Genomic DNA, 15,404 nt, shown 5'->3' with positions numbered 1-15,404 from the left:
AATTCCCTCATCAGTAGATTGGAGATACCCCATGGGATTGGTTGGAGAATTAAATATACACATTCACAAAATGTCCTTGGAACTTTAAGCGAGGGCTAATTTGGCCCAGCAAGGGAAATATACAAAGACACTACAACCAGAAACACTACTCAGGCCATTATCTATACATGGATCAGTAGATATAATGCAAAAGACTTTAAACAAAAAAGAAAAATACAATTATTACCAGAAAGAAATTTTTTCATGGCCTCAGCATCCCAGTTATGATGCCCTGTAACCCCTTTGTTCTCTCTGTAATTCCTTGAGAAGTGAAGATCCCTCCCTGGGAACTCTGGAGACTCCTGTTTGCAGGGAGAGGACTCTATCCTTATGCCCTATTATATAGACCAGGACTCTCTAATGAGTGGGGGGGAGGAGAGAGATTCAAAAGGGGAATGAGGGTAGGAGAAAACACCCAATTATGTGAAGACCTTTCTCAAACTACACCCACCTCGTGAAGACAGCAGTACCTGGCCCACCCCCACTCCAATGCCTTGACTCCTAGATTGAAGCACTGTTAATTAGTGTTATACCCTTCAGGTGTGTAAGGGAAGAAGCATGGTTGATAACCACCGATGCAACTAAATAACCTCATCAGTGGTTCTCAACGTGTGGGGACCACCACCAGCAGCAGCAACATCACTGAGGAACTTGCTAGAAACGCACACTTTTAGGCCCTTTCCCAGGTCTAAACAACAAACTCGGAGGGTGGAGCCCAGCGATCAGTGCTTAACAAACACTCTGATTCTGGTGCCTCCTACAGTCTGAGAAACACAGGTCTAAACTCGTTTACATAGGAAACAAATCTAAAACCATTTGATTGAGGGTAGGTTCAAGAATGTGTGTTCATTTAGGGGCGCCTGGGGGGCTCAGTCGGTTAAGCATCCAACTCTTGATTTTGGCTCAGGTCATGATCTTGGGGTTGTGGGATCGGGGCTCTGCGCTCAGCACGGAGTCTGCTTGAGGTTCTCTCCCTCTGTCTCTGCCCCTCCCCCCCTCTTTCTCTCTAAAATAAATAAATAAATGAATCTTAAGTAAATAATTCTGGGGCGCCTGGTGGCTCAGCTGGTTGAGCATCTGCCTTGGGCTCAGGTCATGATCCCCGTGTCCTGGGATCGAGCCCCACATCGGGCTCCTTGCTCAGTGGGAAGCCTGCTTCTCCCTCTCCCACTCCCCCTGCTTGGGTTCCCTCTCACGCTCTCTCAAATAAAATCTTAAAAAAAGTTCCAAAAAAACCCTAAATGGCATTTATATTATCTTCCTGGTCAAACAAAACATCTAAATACTTTAAAAAAAGAAATCATGTAGTTGGAATACATGATTGTAGAAAAAATCATTCCCATTTTTATCAGTTTTTAAATAGGGCAGAATTATTTCCCACATCTGAATTGTGAAAATTTTTTGAATTTTTTTCCTTGAGGAATGCCTTCAGAATGGGAAGAGAAAAAAAGAGACACTCCCCATATAAATTTCCTATTTCTCAAACACAACTTAAAAATATTTTTACAAAGAAATCATTAACAATTTCTTGACATATTTCAGGTGGTATCTTCTCTTTCCTCAAGGGAACAATGCATCTGGCAAAAACTTGAATTTTTTTGGCAGCCATCACCTTCTTTAAAATAATCTGTATTTGGTCTTGCTTTTACTCTTTAAGAATATAAGAATGAAATAAACTCGAGTTGAAAGGATAGCTTAGGAACCAGCTATCTTCTATCAGGAAATACCCAAGACACCTGAAAAGAGAGATACTTAAGGTTTTTAATTAAAGCTTAACTGCATTAATCTTTGCTAAAGTAGTGAAGTGTGTGAGAAAATAGCTGCCAATAGTGTTTCACGTATCTCTGGAATTAAGAAAGGGACTTTAGATTCTCAACGGCCAAAAGTAGCTCTTAATACATTTTTTCTTAAAAAAAAAAATCTTGTGATTTAGTTTTCTTAACAAGTCACAACATCATCAGTCCACACAGTCAGAAATCAACAAGAAAACAAGCTCTTTATCCAGGTATCATAAACAGATCCACTGGGGGTGAACGCTTTGGATAAGAATCAGGGGGTCTCAGGGCGCCTGGGTGGCTCAGTCGTTAAGCGTCTGCCTTCGGCTCAGGTCATGATCCCAGGGTCCTGGGATCGAGCCCCGCATCGGGCTCCCTGCTCGGCGGGAAGCCTGCTTCTCCCTCTCCCACTCCCCCTGCTTATGTTCCCTCTCTCGCTGTGTCTGTCAAATAAATAAAAATCTTAAAAAAAAAAAGAATTAGGGGGTCTCTCATTGAACAGGATTTGTCATCTTGGCAGAAATCTAAACTGAGGTGGTAAATTCCACAGCCCAATAAAATGTCATGGATAAAAGTAAAAAAAAATGGAGAGGTATTCATGGAATTAAAAGCAAATGGATTTTGTTGTTTCATTCCTACATTTTACATTTTTACATTTGTGTGTTATAAATAGAACATGTGTGACAACTGTCGTGTTTTAAACTATTTGCCATTTATAAAAGCTGAGCGTTTCATCATAAATTCTTTAGGTTTAATTTTTAAATTACAAATTATAAAAGTATCCTTTAAATCAAGGAAAAGAAGGGAAGACCTCTTTGAGGCAAAAGTAGTAACAAAACCTAAAATTATAGTAATATCAGGTACTACAGAAAAACCTGATGCACAGTTTATCTTTTAAATGCAGAGTGCGGGCGCCTGGGTGGCTCAATTGGTTGAGCGAGCGACTGACTTCGGCTCAGGTCATGATCCTGGAGTCCTGGGATCGAGTCCCACATCGGGCTCCCTGCTCAGCAGGGAGTCTGCTTCTCCCTCTGACCCTCCCCCCCCTCATGTGCTCGCTCGCTCGCTCTCTCAAATAAATAAAATCTTAAAAAAAAATAAATAAAATAAATGTAGAGTGCACGTGTCTCCATTCTTTTAGTGTATCCTGCCTACAGAAGAAATGAACACTATCCCGACCTACTGTCAATCCAAATTGTCATGCGATTCATTCTTCCACTCAACAAATGTGTTGAACGCCCACCCTGCACTAGGCACCCCCACACACCGACCCACCCCGATCAGAAAAGTTCATCTTCTCACGAGAAACTAGTAATAATTATATCAGGATGGAAGGGCTGCAATAGAGCACATATTTAAAATGTTATGTCACCAAAACCAAATGTTTCATGGGAATATGACTGAACTTACCATACTAAGGATTTCCCTTAAACTGAAACTGTTTCTAGTATGCTTATATTTTTAGCTGCACTACCTCTTAAAGCAACACGTTCTATGAATTCACTGGCAGCTATATAAAATGGCAGGGAATTTCCTTTACTTAGTCCTAAAACTACCTTCTCTAAGTTGAGAAGCCTCTAATTTTAGTATTTCTAAGACTCTGTGACTCAGACATTAGGAAAATAAATTATGAGTATGTAAATTACAAATCACAACCTTCTCAGACTGTCTTTTCTCAGATGACTTCACTCAAGTATTATTACCTCTTGGATTTTTTTGATAGGACCATGTATGGTTCATCTCTGTATCACTAAGTCACAAAGTCTTAGATCACTTTAAAGTCACATAATTTGTTTTTTTTTAACCAAAAACAATCCCTTAAATTTACCAGAATTGGTTACATATTACTCTTGATTATATCTAAAAAATATTTAAATGAATCCCCCCACTAAAGGATGAAAATATGACAACAGTGGCTATCAGAATTTCATCCAACAAATGTTTCTAAGTGCCCATCCAATAAATATTTATGCGTTTATAAATGTTTATAAGGCATCATGATCTAGCTTATTTGCTAATTTGGCTTCACGGGACAAAATGTGACATGCAATTAACATATTCATGGGAAGGCAGCTAGCTACAACTCCATGTGTTCACAGCTTTAATAAAAGTAAAATATCTTTTTTTAAAAAAGTAAAATTATCTTAAAGTTACCAACAGTAACTAGAAATAGAGTACATTATTCGGTGTCTTTCTCTCACCCAGTACAGATCTTTTTTTCTAACATAAAGCCATTAATACTGAGGCAGAAAGTAAAACTTTGGAGGTTTTACTAATTAAAAAGCAAATGCACCTATGTGGTATTGGTATGAGATGAACAGATATCCATCAATGCTACTCCAGGATCACACTTTATCAAAATATCATACGATTGCTTTCTTGGGTTTAGACTAACAGCTAATAACCCACACTAGCTATCTGTGATTCCACTCCATGCTCAACTCCCTCCCCCACCAAGGTTCTCAAAAGCCATCAATCCAAGGGGTCTTCTCTCTCCCAGGTGGCTTGAACTGTGTTTTTAGCAGCACTCACCCTCACATACACCAATACTGCTCTTCAGCATCGCTGAAGAAACATACATTACTCCTGATGCTTCACTAGCCCTTCATGATGTGTCTCACCATCATCTCTAAAAACTTTGCAAAGATGTTTCCTCACTGAAAATTAGCACATAACCATGGGTGAAATTTACATAGCAACATTTCTCTCCTTCTTTATACCCTAAGTCACAGAGGAGTATTTGGGTGTGTTTTTAAGTATTTTCCCCCCAAAAGCTTCCCTAGTGGCACATAAATAATGAAATAATGAAATCCCTTGATAAGTTTTAATTCCCATAAACGTTAACATACAACCATGAAAACTAATATCTAAGTTTAAAAAAAATTTTTTTTTAATAAGTAGGCTACTGCTTAATTTTTTTTTTAAGATTTTATTTATTTATTTATTTGACAGAGAGAGACACAGTGAGAGAGGGAACACAAGTAGGGGGAGTGGGAGAGGGAGAAGCAGGCTTCCTGCCGAGCAGGGAGCCCGATGCGGGGCTCGATCCCAGCACCCTGGGATCATGACCTGAGCCGAAGGCAGATGCTTAACCAACTGAGCCACTCAAGCGCCCCCTAAGTTTAAAAAATTTTTAAATACCAACTGCTTTTGCTTTTTATATCATATGACAAGACCACATTTTTTTTTCTTAAATGTTTATTTAAGTAATCTCTACACCCAACGTGGGGCTCAAACTCACGACCCCAAGATCAAGAGTCTCATGTTCTTCCGATCGAGCCAACCAGACGCCCTAAAACCACTTTTCAAAAAGTTTATTCCTACTCCCACAACAGCTTCCCCAGAGACCCATTTCGTAAGTAACGCACATAATGAAGATCCCTTGTTGACAAACTTCAATTTCCTTAAATAATTAGCTGTCCTCCATTTTTCTATTAAGTACATAATTTAATTTACAGAAGTCTAGAAAATAAAAAAAATGTTTAAATTATTTTCTTATAAAAACATGGTCACTATAAGCCTTGTTAACTATCCTAAATACAATGTATAATCTATGTTGCATGCCAGTTAGACAACAAAGTCTCATTCAGCTTAAGGTGTTATTACTGGGTTTTTGATTTTACATTACTAAATAGTTAAAGCCCAAATTTCACTCTTTAAACAATTCCAGGGTAAGGGTGTGTAGGGGGGGAGCTCATAAAAACTGAAGGGGAAAAGAAAAATGAGTCAGCCATTGCTACATGTTACCATAACAAAAATACCAAAATCCCTCCACACAAGCCCAGGGACCACTGTCCTCACCTTTGTCTATTCCAAAGCAGTGTTCTCTCTCTACGGTACAGATTCTACCAATTTCTCCATCGCTAAAAATGTATTACAAGTTAGAAGATGAAGAAGAAACAGTAAGACTTCTTTTTTTTTTTTTAAAGATTTTATTTATTTATTCATTAGAGACAGAGAGAGAGAGGCAGAGGGAGAAGCAGGCTCCCAAGGAGCAGGAAGCCCGATGCGGGACTCGATCCCAGGACCTGAGATCATGACCTGAGCCGAAGGCAGACGCTTAACCATCTGAGCCACTCAGGCGCCCGAAACAGTAAGACTTCTAAAAACATAGTATTTTTGCATAAATAAGAATGAACGTTTAAGGACTGTCACTCTTCAGTTGTTTTTAACAAAAAAGTTACAAACATAAATCAACAGGAGAGCAAATACGGTAAATCCATACAATGAAATATTACATAGCTGTGAAGAGAACCTCAGAGCTCTAAATACTTGCAAAGATGCCCAGCACTGACAGCCCCTGAGCAAATGCTCTCTTTTGGGGTTCCAACCGTAAGGTAAGCATTTTGGTGGGAGGACGCCCTTACCCAGCAAGGTATATACTAAGCGTCCTCGGTAATAACCGAACAGCACAGGAAACAACCCTGCTAAAACCAAAACTGGGTAGGAGAAGAGGGGATATTTAAGCTATGTACTGCCTTAAATATTAAAGATGGACATTAAGAGAAACTTTACATTTATGTTATTTTAGCAAGTCCGTAGTACTCGAGTGTTAAAATCATTTAATGTGATTGCTACCGCAAAACAAATTAAATAAGATGTAACTTTGAACAATTCCAGAAGGCTCTCCATAATGCGTACTGGAAAAATGGTATTGAGAAACATATACTGTAAACTTACCAAGCATTTTTTATTCATCACTATTGCACCAAAGGAAATTCTTTGGTACTTGTGCTGTCCCTAGGACAATAGGAAGGCTGTCGGGTAGCACAGTAATTAAGAGTGTTGCCTGTACTACCCACTGTTGGGGTTTGTACAGGCTTCTCACTGGCATATGTTAACTGACATATGGAAAAGTCAAGACTAACTGAAATTAATAGTAGTTGAGAAAAAGGTGTCTGTGAACTAAAAATGGAAAAATACTAAAAATATTTTAAGAGGGGGCGCCTGGGTGGCTCAGTCATTAAGCGTCTGCCTTCGGCTCAGGTCATGATCCCAGGGTCCTGGGATCAAACCCCGCATTGGGCTCCCTGCTCAGTGGGGAGTCGGCTTCTCCCTCTCCCTCTGCCCCTCCCCCTGCTTGTGTTCTCTCTGTCTCTCTCTCTCTCAAATAAATAAAATCTTTAAAAAATATTTTATTTTTATTTTTTTAAAGGTTTTATTTATTTATTTGAGAGACAGAATGAGAGAGAGAGAGAGCATGAGAGGGGGGAGGGTCAGAGGGAGAAGCAGACTCCCCACCGAGCAGGGAGCCCGATGCGGGACTCGATCCTGGGACTCCAGGATCATGACCTGAGCCGAAGGCAGTCGCTTAACCGACTGAGCCACCCAGGTGCCCTTAAAAGAAAGAAGTATACTTAAGCAGGAATTATTTTAAATAGTCAAAACATTTTGGAGCTAGTTTTTTGGGTTTTTTTTTTACATCCTAAACCAGATCTCTCTTTAAATAGTGTCCTTTTTCTTGTCATTCTTTCCAATATTAATATGGTTAATTTAGACGCTTACCAAAAATTAAAATTTTTTAATCTTTGTAATTTAAAAGTTAATTATCCAGTTTGTGGTCAAGATTTTTCCCTTTTTGTTTCTTCCTAGTGACCTACTGTACTCGTCTGGCTGCTTATCAGGATTACATCCACCAGAGGGCAGACAAAAGAAAGATGAAGCTGGGAAACAAAATTAACAACTTGTTAGCTTCCAGAGAAGCTTTAGCAGTTATCACCAAGAAACTTTACATTATAGGATTCTCTGAGACAATCTTCTCCATTTGAAACAGTATTAGTTAAAACACAGCAAAAAAGCTGGAATATATTAATTCATGCATTTACTCATTCATTCAACAAATATCTGAGTTCCAACCACATGCCAGACACATTCCAGGCTCTAGGGATTCAGCAGTAAACAAAACAAACAAAAGGCTCTGTTGTCATGGAGCTTTATTCTATATCTGTCTAGGAGATAGATAATAAAGCACATAAATAAACAACAATTTCAAGTACAGATAAGTACTATGCAGGAGAAAAAAACCTGCAAGAAGTCAGCAACAAGGAAGGCTATTTTTAAATAAATTAATCTGTAAAGCCTGAATGAAAGAAATGATCAAATGAGTCATGCCTTAAATGGGAGAAGAGCATTCCAGGAAGAATAAACAGTAAATGCAAAGGTCCTGAGGCAGAAACTAACCTGGCATGCTAAATCAACAACAGAGAGGATAGTGAGGCTGGAGGGGAGGGAGCAAAGCAGAAAAGATTAGAGGGGGTGAGCAGGAGACCAACCATGTAATCATGTGGGCCTCCTGACCACAGTAAAAACTTCAGATTTTATCTCATAGTAATGGGTTCTGCTGCCTGAGATTGGAAGCTGAAAGACCAGTTAGGAGCTACTGCTGTAGTCCAGGCCCAGGAAGATGGTGGTTTGACACAAGGGTGGTGGCAGTAGAAACAATAAAAAATAGCCAAATTAGAAATAATAATAAGTTAGAACCCATTAGAGTTGCCAATGGGGGAATAGATGTAGGATGAGTGAAACAGGAGAATTAAAGATTATTCTTAGAATTGTTAGCCTAAGCAACTGGGTGGATGATAACACCATTTTCTGAGAGTAAGAAGCTATCGCCAGTGGAGCAGGATGAAAATCAGAGTCCATGTCCCAGAAGCCAAGGGAAAACTGCTTCAGCCGGAAGGAGTTCTCCATTACCCGTGTGAAAGGTGGCCAAGAGATCTAACGTGGCAAGACTGATGTCACTGGTGACCTTCGAGAAGAATGGTTTTTTCACAGCACAGGAAGGATAAAGCCACTCTGGAGTGGGTTTAGAAGAGGGGAGACGGGGAGTTGAGGAGTAGATACAGCCTACATGGAATCCTTCAAAGATTTTTTGTTGTTGTTTTTGGACACAAAGTAGCTTTATTATTTTTTGAAGTTTTATTTTTAATATTTCATTTTTCAAAATTTCAAACAAAGCTGAAAAAAGTAGTATGGTGAATAAATACTCTTAGACCTTTCACTTAGGTTCACTAATTATTAATATTTGCCACGTTTGCTTTATCATTCTCTCTTCATATGTAATAATTATTATTGCTTGTCCATTCTGAGAGTAAACTGAAGATATTTTGACCATTTACTCCTAATAACTCACTGTGTATCTTCTAAGAACAAGGGCATTGTCTTATATAACCAGAGTACAATGACCAAATTCAGGGAACTTAATATTGATGCAATACTATTTTTTTTTAAAGATTTTATTTATTTGACAGAGAGAGACACAGCAAGAGGGGGAACACAAGCAGGGGGAGTGGGAGAGGGAGAAGCAGGCTTCCCGCCGAGCAGGGAGCCCAAAGTGGGGCTCGATCCCAGGACCCTGGGATCATGACCTGAGCCGAAGGCAGACGCTAACGACTGAGCCACCCAGGCGCCCTGCAATACTATTATTTAATATTCACTACTTATTCAAATTCTGCCAATGTCCTGATGTCAGTTAGATTTTCCAATCCAAGATCCAATCTAGGATTATGCATTGTACTTTGTCAGGTCTCTTAAACTATCTTTATTTTTTTTTTTTTAGCATTCTTTCCTTTTTTTTTTTTTTAAGGTTTTATTTATTTGAGCAAAAGAGTTCACACACTAGAGAGAACGAGAGAGAGAAAAAGAGAGAAAGAGAGCACGTGTGCACAAGCAGGGGGGAAGGGTAGAGGAGAGGGAGAAGCAGATTCCCTGCTGAGCAGGGAACCCTGCCGGCTGGACTCAATCCCAGGACCCTGGGATCATGACCTGAGCTGAAGGCAGATGCTAAACCGACTGAGCCACCCAAACGCCCCAAACTTCCTTTAATCTAGAACACTTCCTTTGCCTTTGTCTTTCATGACATTAGCATATTGGAAAAGTCTGTAGAACGACCCTCAATTAAGGTCCCTCAATTGTTTCCTCTGTGTAGATTTTGGTCATGCATTTTAGAAAAACCACAGAAAAGTAACGATGTCCCCAGTTCAAGCACATCAAGAGGAACCTGTTTTGTTGTTGTTTTTAAGATTTTATTTATTTATTTGTCAGAGAGAGAGAGCGTGCGCACAAGCAGGGGGAGCAACAGAGACAGAGGGAGAAGCAGGCTCCCAGCTGAGCAGGGATCCCTGCCTGATGTGGGGCTGGATCCCAGGACCCTGGGATCACGACCTGAGCTGAAGGCAGACACTTAACCAACAGAGCCACCCAGACGCCCCAAGAGGAACCTGTTTATCCCGCTACTGGTGAAGTTAACTTTCATCACTTGGTTGAGATGGCGTCTGCCTGATTTCTGCACTGTGAAGTATTCCTTTTCCCCTCGGTCATTAATCTCTGGAGAGACCACGGGAAACCGTATTAGTCCCCTTTTCCCCATCCAATTTTCTCCATTAGTGATGCTCACGAATCAACATGACCATGATGGTTGTAAACCAGTCACCCTTCTAATTCTACTGCACTTTCTACATTTTTACTGGCAGTCAACTGAAAATGCTTTCTCCTTTTCCTTTATTATAAACTTGTGGATTCTTATTTTATTCAATGGGTTATAATCCGTTACTATCAGTATTCATTTTCAGGCTCAAATTTTCCCAGATTTGGCTGTTCAAGCTAGTTCCTACGTCCTTTTGATGTGCTACCACCATTTGGGGGAATACTTCCTAACGTTGTGTTCTAGGCTCTTCTACTTTCCCTGCCCCAGCCCTGGAATCAGCCATTTAGATCTGGGCACTACTTGTGCTCACTGCTACTAGGGTGACATTGCTTCTAGACCTTTCCATCACACAGAGCTAGGAAATATGTAACTCTAAATCCAATCCAACACCAAAGAGTGCTTCACTGCCTTCTTCCATTTCGTATCTTTATTTCCCTTCTCCCACAGTGAAAACCCTACCTCAAAAAATATCAATGAATTTGGGGCACCTGGGTGGCTCAGTCGGTTAAGTGTCTGGCTTCAGCTTGGGTCATGATCTCAGGGTCCTGGGATCGAGCCCCCCATTGGGCTCCTTGCTCGGCGGGGAGCCTGCTTCTCCCTCTCCCTCTGCCTGCTGCTCCCCCTGCTTGTGCTCTCTCTGTAAAATAAAATATTTTTTAAAAATCTACGAATTTACTCATTTGCTCATTTCTATGATACATACAAAATAGTCCAAGACTTGCTATATCTCTATCACTATAAAAAACCAGTTTACTACAAAGGACTCAAGATTTTTTTTTTTTTTTTTTTTGCAGTCCTTTCTCTCTCTAGATTAAAGGTAGATAGTCAAAGTGGTGTATTAAAAACTTACTTGGATTTTTTTCTTCAGAGAATTCATGTTATTCATTGAAATATAGTTGGTTCCTTTGTTCCTGTTTGTATTAAATTTTGGAGGATTTTTCCTTCAAACTTGTTAATTTTATTTTTGAACATATAAAACATAAACAAGTTTCCAAAACTATACAAAAAGATAAAATCACAGCAGTGCTGTTCCCTCCATTATGCCTTCTACTCAGTTCCTACCCACCCCCTGTAGGTAACTAATTATTTCTGGTTATCCTCTCCTGTATTTATTTTTATTCTCTCAAAAAATTACATTTTCTAAAAAAAAAAAAAAAATGCTTTCTCAATGTGGAGCCAGAGACATGGGGCAGAATAATAGGTCAAGAAAAGAATTTTAAGATGGGAAACACAGGAGCGCCTGGGTGGCTCAATCATTTGCATTAGGCTCAGGTCAGGGTCCTGGGATCGAGCCCGAATTGTCCTCCCTGCTCAGCAGGGAGCCTGCTTCCCCCTCTCCCTCTACCTGCCATTCCCCCTGCTTGTGCGCTCTCTCTCTCTCCCTGACAAATAAATAAAATCTTTAAAAGAAATATCTTCTGGTTTAATTTGAGGAATATCAGAGGGTTCCCATATTTCAAAAGACACGTCATACTGTTTATAACCTTCCAAAATAGTTGTATCTATGGCTCTAGAAAACCCACATTAAAATGGGGTTATTATTTTGGAAGGATAATCAAGTTTTCATTACCTATTAACATCAACAGGAGAAAATCTGCCCTCGCAAGAGGGAGGTCTCGAACTTTGAGTGAGCCAGACATTGAACCAGGAACAGAGAGGTGAGAGAATGGCTGACGTGAGGATCTGCACAATAACACAGACGGATAGTAACAACCATGCTGGAAAAACAAATCCACATCTCTGGCATGTCTTGGAAAATTTACAAATATGCTAACGAGTAACTGAGGGTCATTCCTCATGTCCTGGCACAAAGTCAATGTGGCACAGAGGAAAGAACGTGGACTTCAGATTCAGAGAGGTCTGGCCTTGAATCCCAGTTGAGTGACTAAACAGCTACACGACCACAGGCAAGTTATTTTAGATTTCAGGGCCATAGGTTCCTTACCTGTAGAACTGGAGAATGCCTCCTTTGCCAAGTTCATGTGAGATGTAAATAGAATAATGTATAGCATCACCCCTGGCCCAGAACAAATGTCTAATAATTAGTCCCTACAACAAACCCAGGTTAAACCAGCCAGCAAGGTAAAGAAACTAGTAACAAAGTGTACTTTAGTAACATGCCTGAAAGAGAAATCACACCATCTCAGGCAGTACTTGGTAAGGGCAGAAAAATGTCCGATACTTTGTTCCAATTCTCAATTTTCAAAATGTCCCAGAATCTATTTTTAAAGTGTAAAAATATGTGCCGCCACACTAAAGCGCCAATGACTTAAAAGAAACAATTCTGGGGAGATGTTGATCAAATGGCACAAACTTCTAGTTATAAGCGAGTACGCTCTGGGAATATAAGGTACAGCATGGATACTACTGTTAACAACACTGTATTCTGTACTTGAAAGTTGCTAAACACAGCCACAGGCACACACAAGTGATGAATATGTTAACCAATCTTACTATGGTCATCATTTTGCAATATATATGAATATAAAGTCATCACGCTGTTTAAACTTATACCATGTTGTATGTCGGTTGTATCTCAATAAAGCTGGAAAAAATAATAAAAGAAGCAATTCTACGGGTTAACAAAGACCAATGACTCAGAATAACCCCCTAAACAATGCTTATGGCTCACAGAGACGAACCTGAATGTACTGCAAGCCACGGTAACCAATTTTATAATTTAATAAATGTGTATACACAAGATAGTTAACCGCGTTCAATAAAACAGTATTTTAAAAGCTTCTGTTTCAGTTTCAAATTCATCTACAAACCAAAATGCAACACGGAAAATCTTAAAATGATCTTTAGCCAAATACTGAAATATACAATAAACTTTCAGAGCCGCGGGTCGGTAATAACCCAAAAGCTCCACACTAAAGAGTCTTAAAATGTACAATGGCAAAGAGACTCAAAGCATACAATTTTATGTATCCAAACCGTCCTTTTCCTCCACGACTAGAAAAGACTTCCCTTTCATCTTAAATAAGCAGTGTGTGCTCTGTGTTCTAGCAGATGTACTCAAAGGTCACAATCTCAGTTTGCAACACCAAGAAGGAATGATAATAAAGCGTTGTGATCAAAAATTAAATCTGAAATGTCTTAAGAAAACTTCCCAGCAGGGTGCTAACCTACACGCCGAGCTATTCTGCCAGTGGCCGAAAGAGAAAAAGATGTATCCACATCCTCTACCAAAAGAGAAAGGGAAGGAATGGGAGAAAAGGGAAGAGAGACACCGAGAGAGAGAGAGACAGAGAGAGCGAGATGCAAAATAACAAAGCGTCGCTTCTATAAACAAATGAAAGTCTGTTCTTAAACTTTTGGAAATTCAGTCTTCCCTTACCGTACAGAAATAAATATCAAAGTAGAAGGCAATCATTTGTGTTCTGAAGCAGAAAAAGAATGTGGAGAGGAAAGGAAAACATTTTACCATGTACAGAATTTACAAGAATTCATAATCCATTACCCCGCGCCCCAATACTGGACATATCATTTCCAAAACAAATTGAACGCGCAACCACTGGTCTCATTTTTAGGACTCAGCGTAAAACTTTCATGAGCTACCCAGTAACCCTTCTGGGCAGTCCCGAATAACCGCTATTTTCCGGGCAGCCACGAGCTCGCGCTCTGAGTCGCCCGGCGAGGCCTCGGGCCGTAGGGACCGACCTGGGGGGCTGGAGGCCGAGGGACTCCAGGCCGCCCCTCGCCTCCCAGAGCGAGCAGTCCGAGCCGCCCAGGAAGTGCCCGAGGCGGCGGCCGAGGGGCTGGCCCCCGCGCGGGAGCACAGCGCGGCCAAGGCGCGCCCGTCCCGTCCCCGCCGGGCGGGCTCCGCCGCCCAGGGCGCCCGACCCCGCCAGCCCCACGCCACCGCGGGCGGGGTTCCGCCGGGGCGGCCCCGAGGCGCCCCACGCCCCCTGCGGGAAGCCCGGGATCCCCCCGCGGGGCGCTCCGACGAGCCGCGGCGCGTGCGATCGCCGCCTACCTGGGGGGAGCTCGGGTCCGCGTCGACCTGCCGCTGCCCGAGTCCGCGGGGAGCTCAGCAGCCCCTCGAGCGCGGAGCCGGCGTGCAGAGCACAGCGCACCGCCGAGACTAGCGCCGCCGAGACCCGCCGGCCACACCCAGGCCCGCGCCGCCCAGCAGCCAACTCCGCGGCGCGCCGGGCCCGGGGCGGGGACGTGGCTCGAGGCGCGAGGCGCGAGGCACGAGGCGCGCGGGCACGCTGGGGACGCGCCGCGGGCGCGCGCGCGCCCTGGAGCGCGCGTCGCCGGGGCGGGGGCCGGGGGGCGAAGGCGGCGGGCGCAGCGCGCGGCGCGCAGCTTCTGCTTCCTATTTTCTCTCTCGTTTCCTGCTAGAAAAAGAAGAAAAACATTAATTCCCAGGCAGTTTCGTTTTCTTGTCCTTGTGGCGCCTGGACGCCGGAGCACACTTCTCAGTTGCGCCCAAGTGGTGTGGCCGATTTCCTTCCTGGCACCGCGGAAGCCTCAATTTGCTCGTGGGCAGGATGGGGGGCTGACGTAGAGGACCCCAAGGTCCCGTTTAGGTTTAACAGTCTGGAATTTATGTTTAAGAAAGTAAACTGGAGCCCAGAGTCACACTAAATTGCGTTGGAATCCCAGCTCTACCATCGCTGGTCGGGTGACCGCGTACGTCTCAGGGACTCAGCTCGGTCAAGGGCAAAATAGGGATGATACCTGCCTCATAAAGGTGCTAAAATATTAAATGAGATACGGTTTGCACAGAGCCTGCCTCTAAATAGATGACCAATCCTTGGAAGTTATTGTGACTGATGAAACGAGGCCTTTCCGATAACCCTGGCAAGTCGCTCATCTCTGCATGAGTTAAACATCATATGCATCTCAACCGACTTTTTCTTTCACATTTCTCCGGGTGTTTTATGTTTAAAATGTCATAAAATGAATGCAACTACCCAATTTGCTTCCTCTGAAGTCAGTACCGCCCGGGAGCAGTTTTCCTCTCCCCACCCCCATCCTTCTTCTGAGTTAATTCCAGTTTCACAGTCTGTTGCTATAGCATTCCTTCTCTGACGTCAAACAATTTAAAGAAACCGCCCTGGGTAACGAATACTGCCGAGGAGTTCTTTGTGGAGTTTCTGTGCTGGAGAAAGGTTTGAACAATGTGAGAGAACTTTAACACCTCCGCAGCTTTG

At 42.1% G+C, this 15,404-nt stretch overlaps 1 protein-coding gene across 2 annotated transcripts in view; it reads right to left on the bottom strand.

The window, feature by feature from the left end:
- Window positions 1–14,387, bottom strand: part of GNB4 (G protein subunit beta 4) — a 58,066-nt gene extending 43,679 nt beyond the window's left edge. The window contains exon 1 of one of the 2 annotated variants that reach the window (XM_064585033.1): window positions 14,219–14,387. The gene's annotated coding sequence lies outside the window, so the exon portion shown is untranslated. The remainder of the gene's footprint in view (window positions 1–14,218) is intronic. The other variant, XM_045903339.3, reaches the window with a different exon arrangement.
- Between the last annotated feature and the right edge of the window lie 1,017 nt (window positions 14,388–15,404).

The sequence above is a fragment of the Mirounga angustirostris genome, unplaced genomic scaffold (assembly GCF_029215605.1).
Source record: "Mirounga angustirostris isolate CCGP_5_RB_7025 unplaced genomic scaffold, mMirAng1.0.hap1 SCAF_1, whole genome shotgun sequence".
Lineage (NCBI taxonomy): Eukaryota > Metazoa > Chordata > Mammalia > Carnivora > Phocidae > Mirounga > Mirounga angustirostris.
This window is presented reverse-complemented; position numbering and strand designations above follow the sequence as displayed.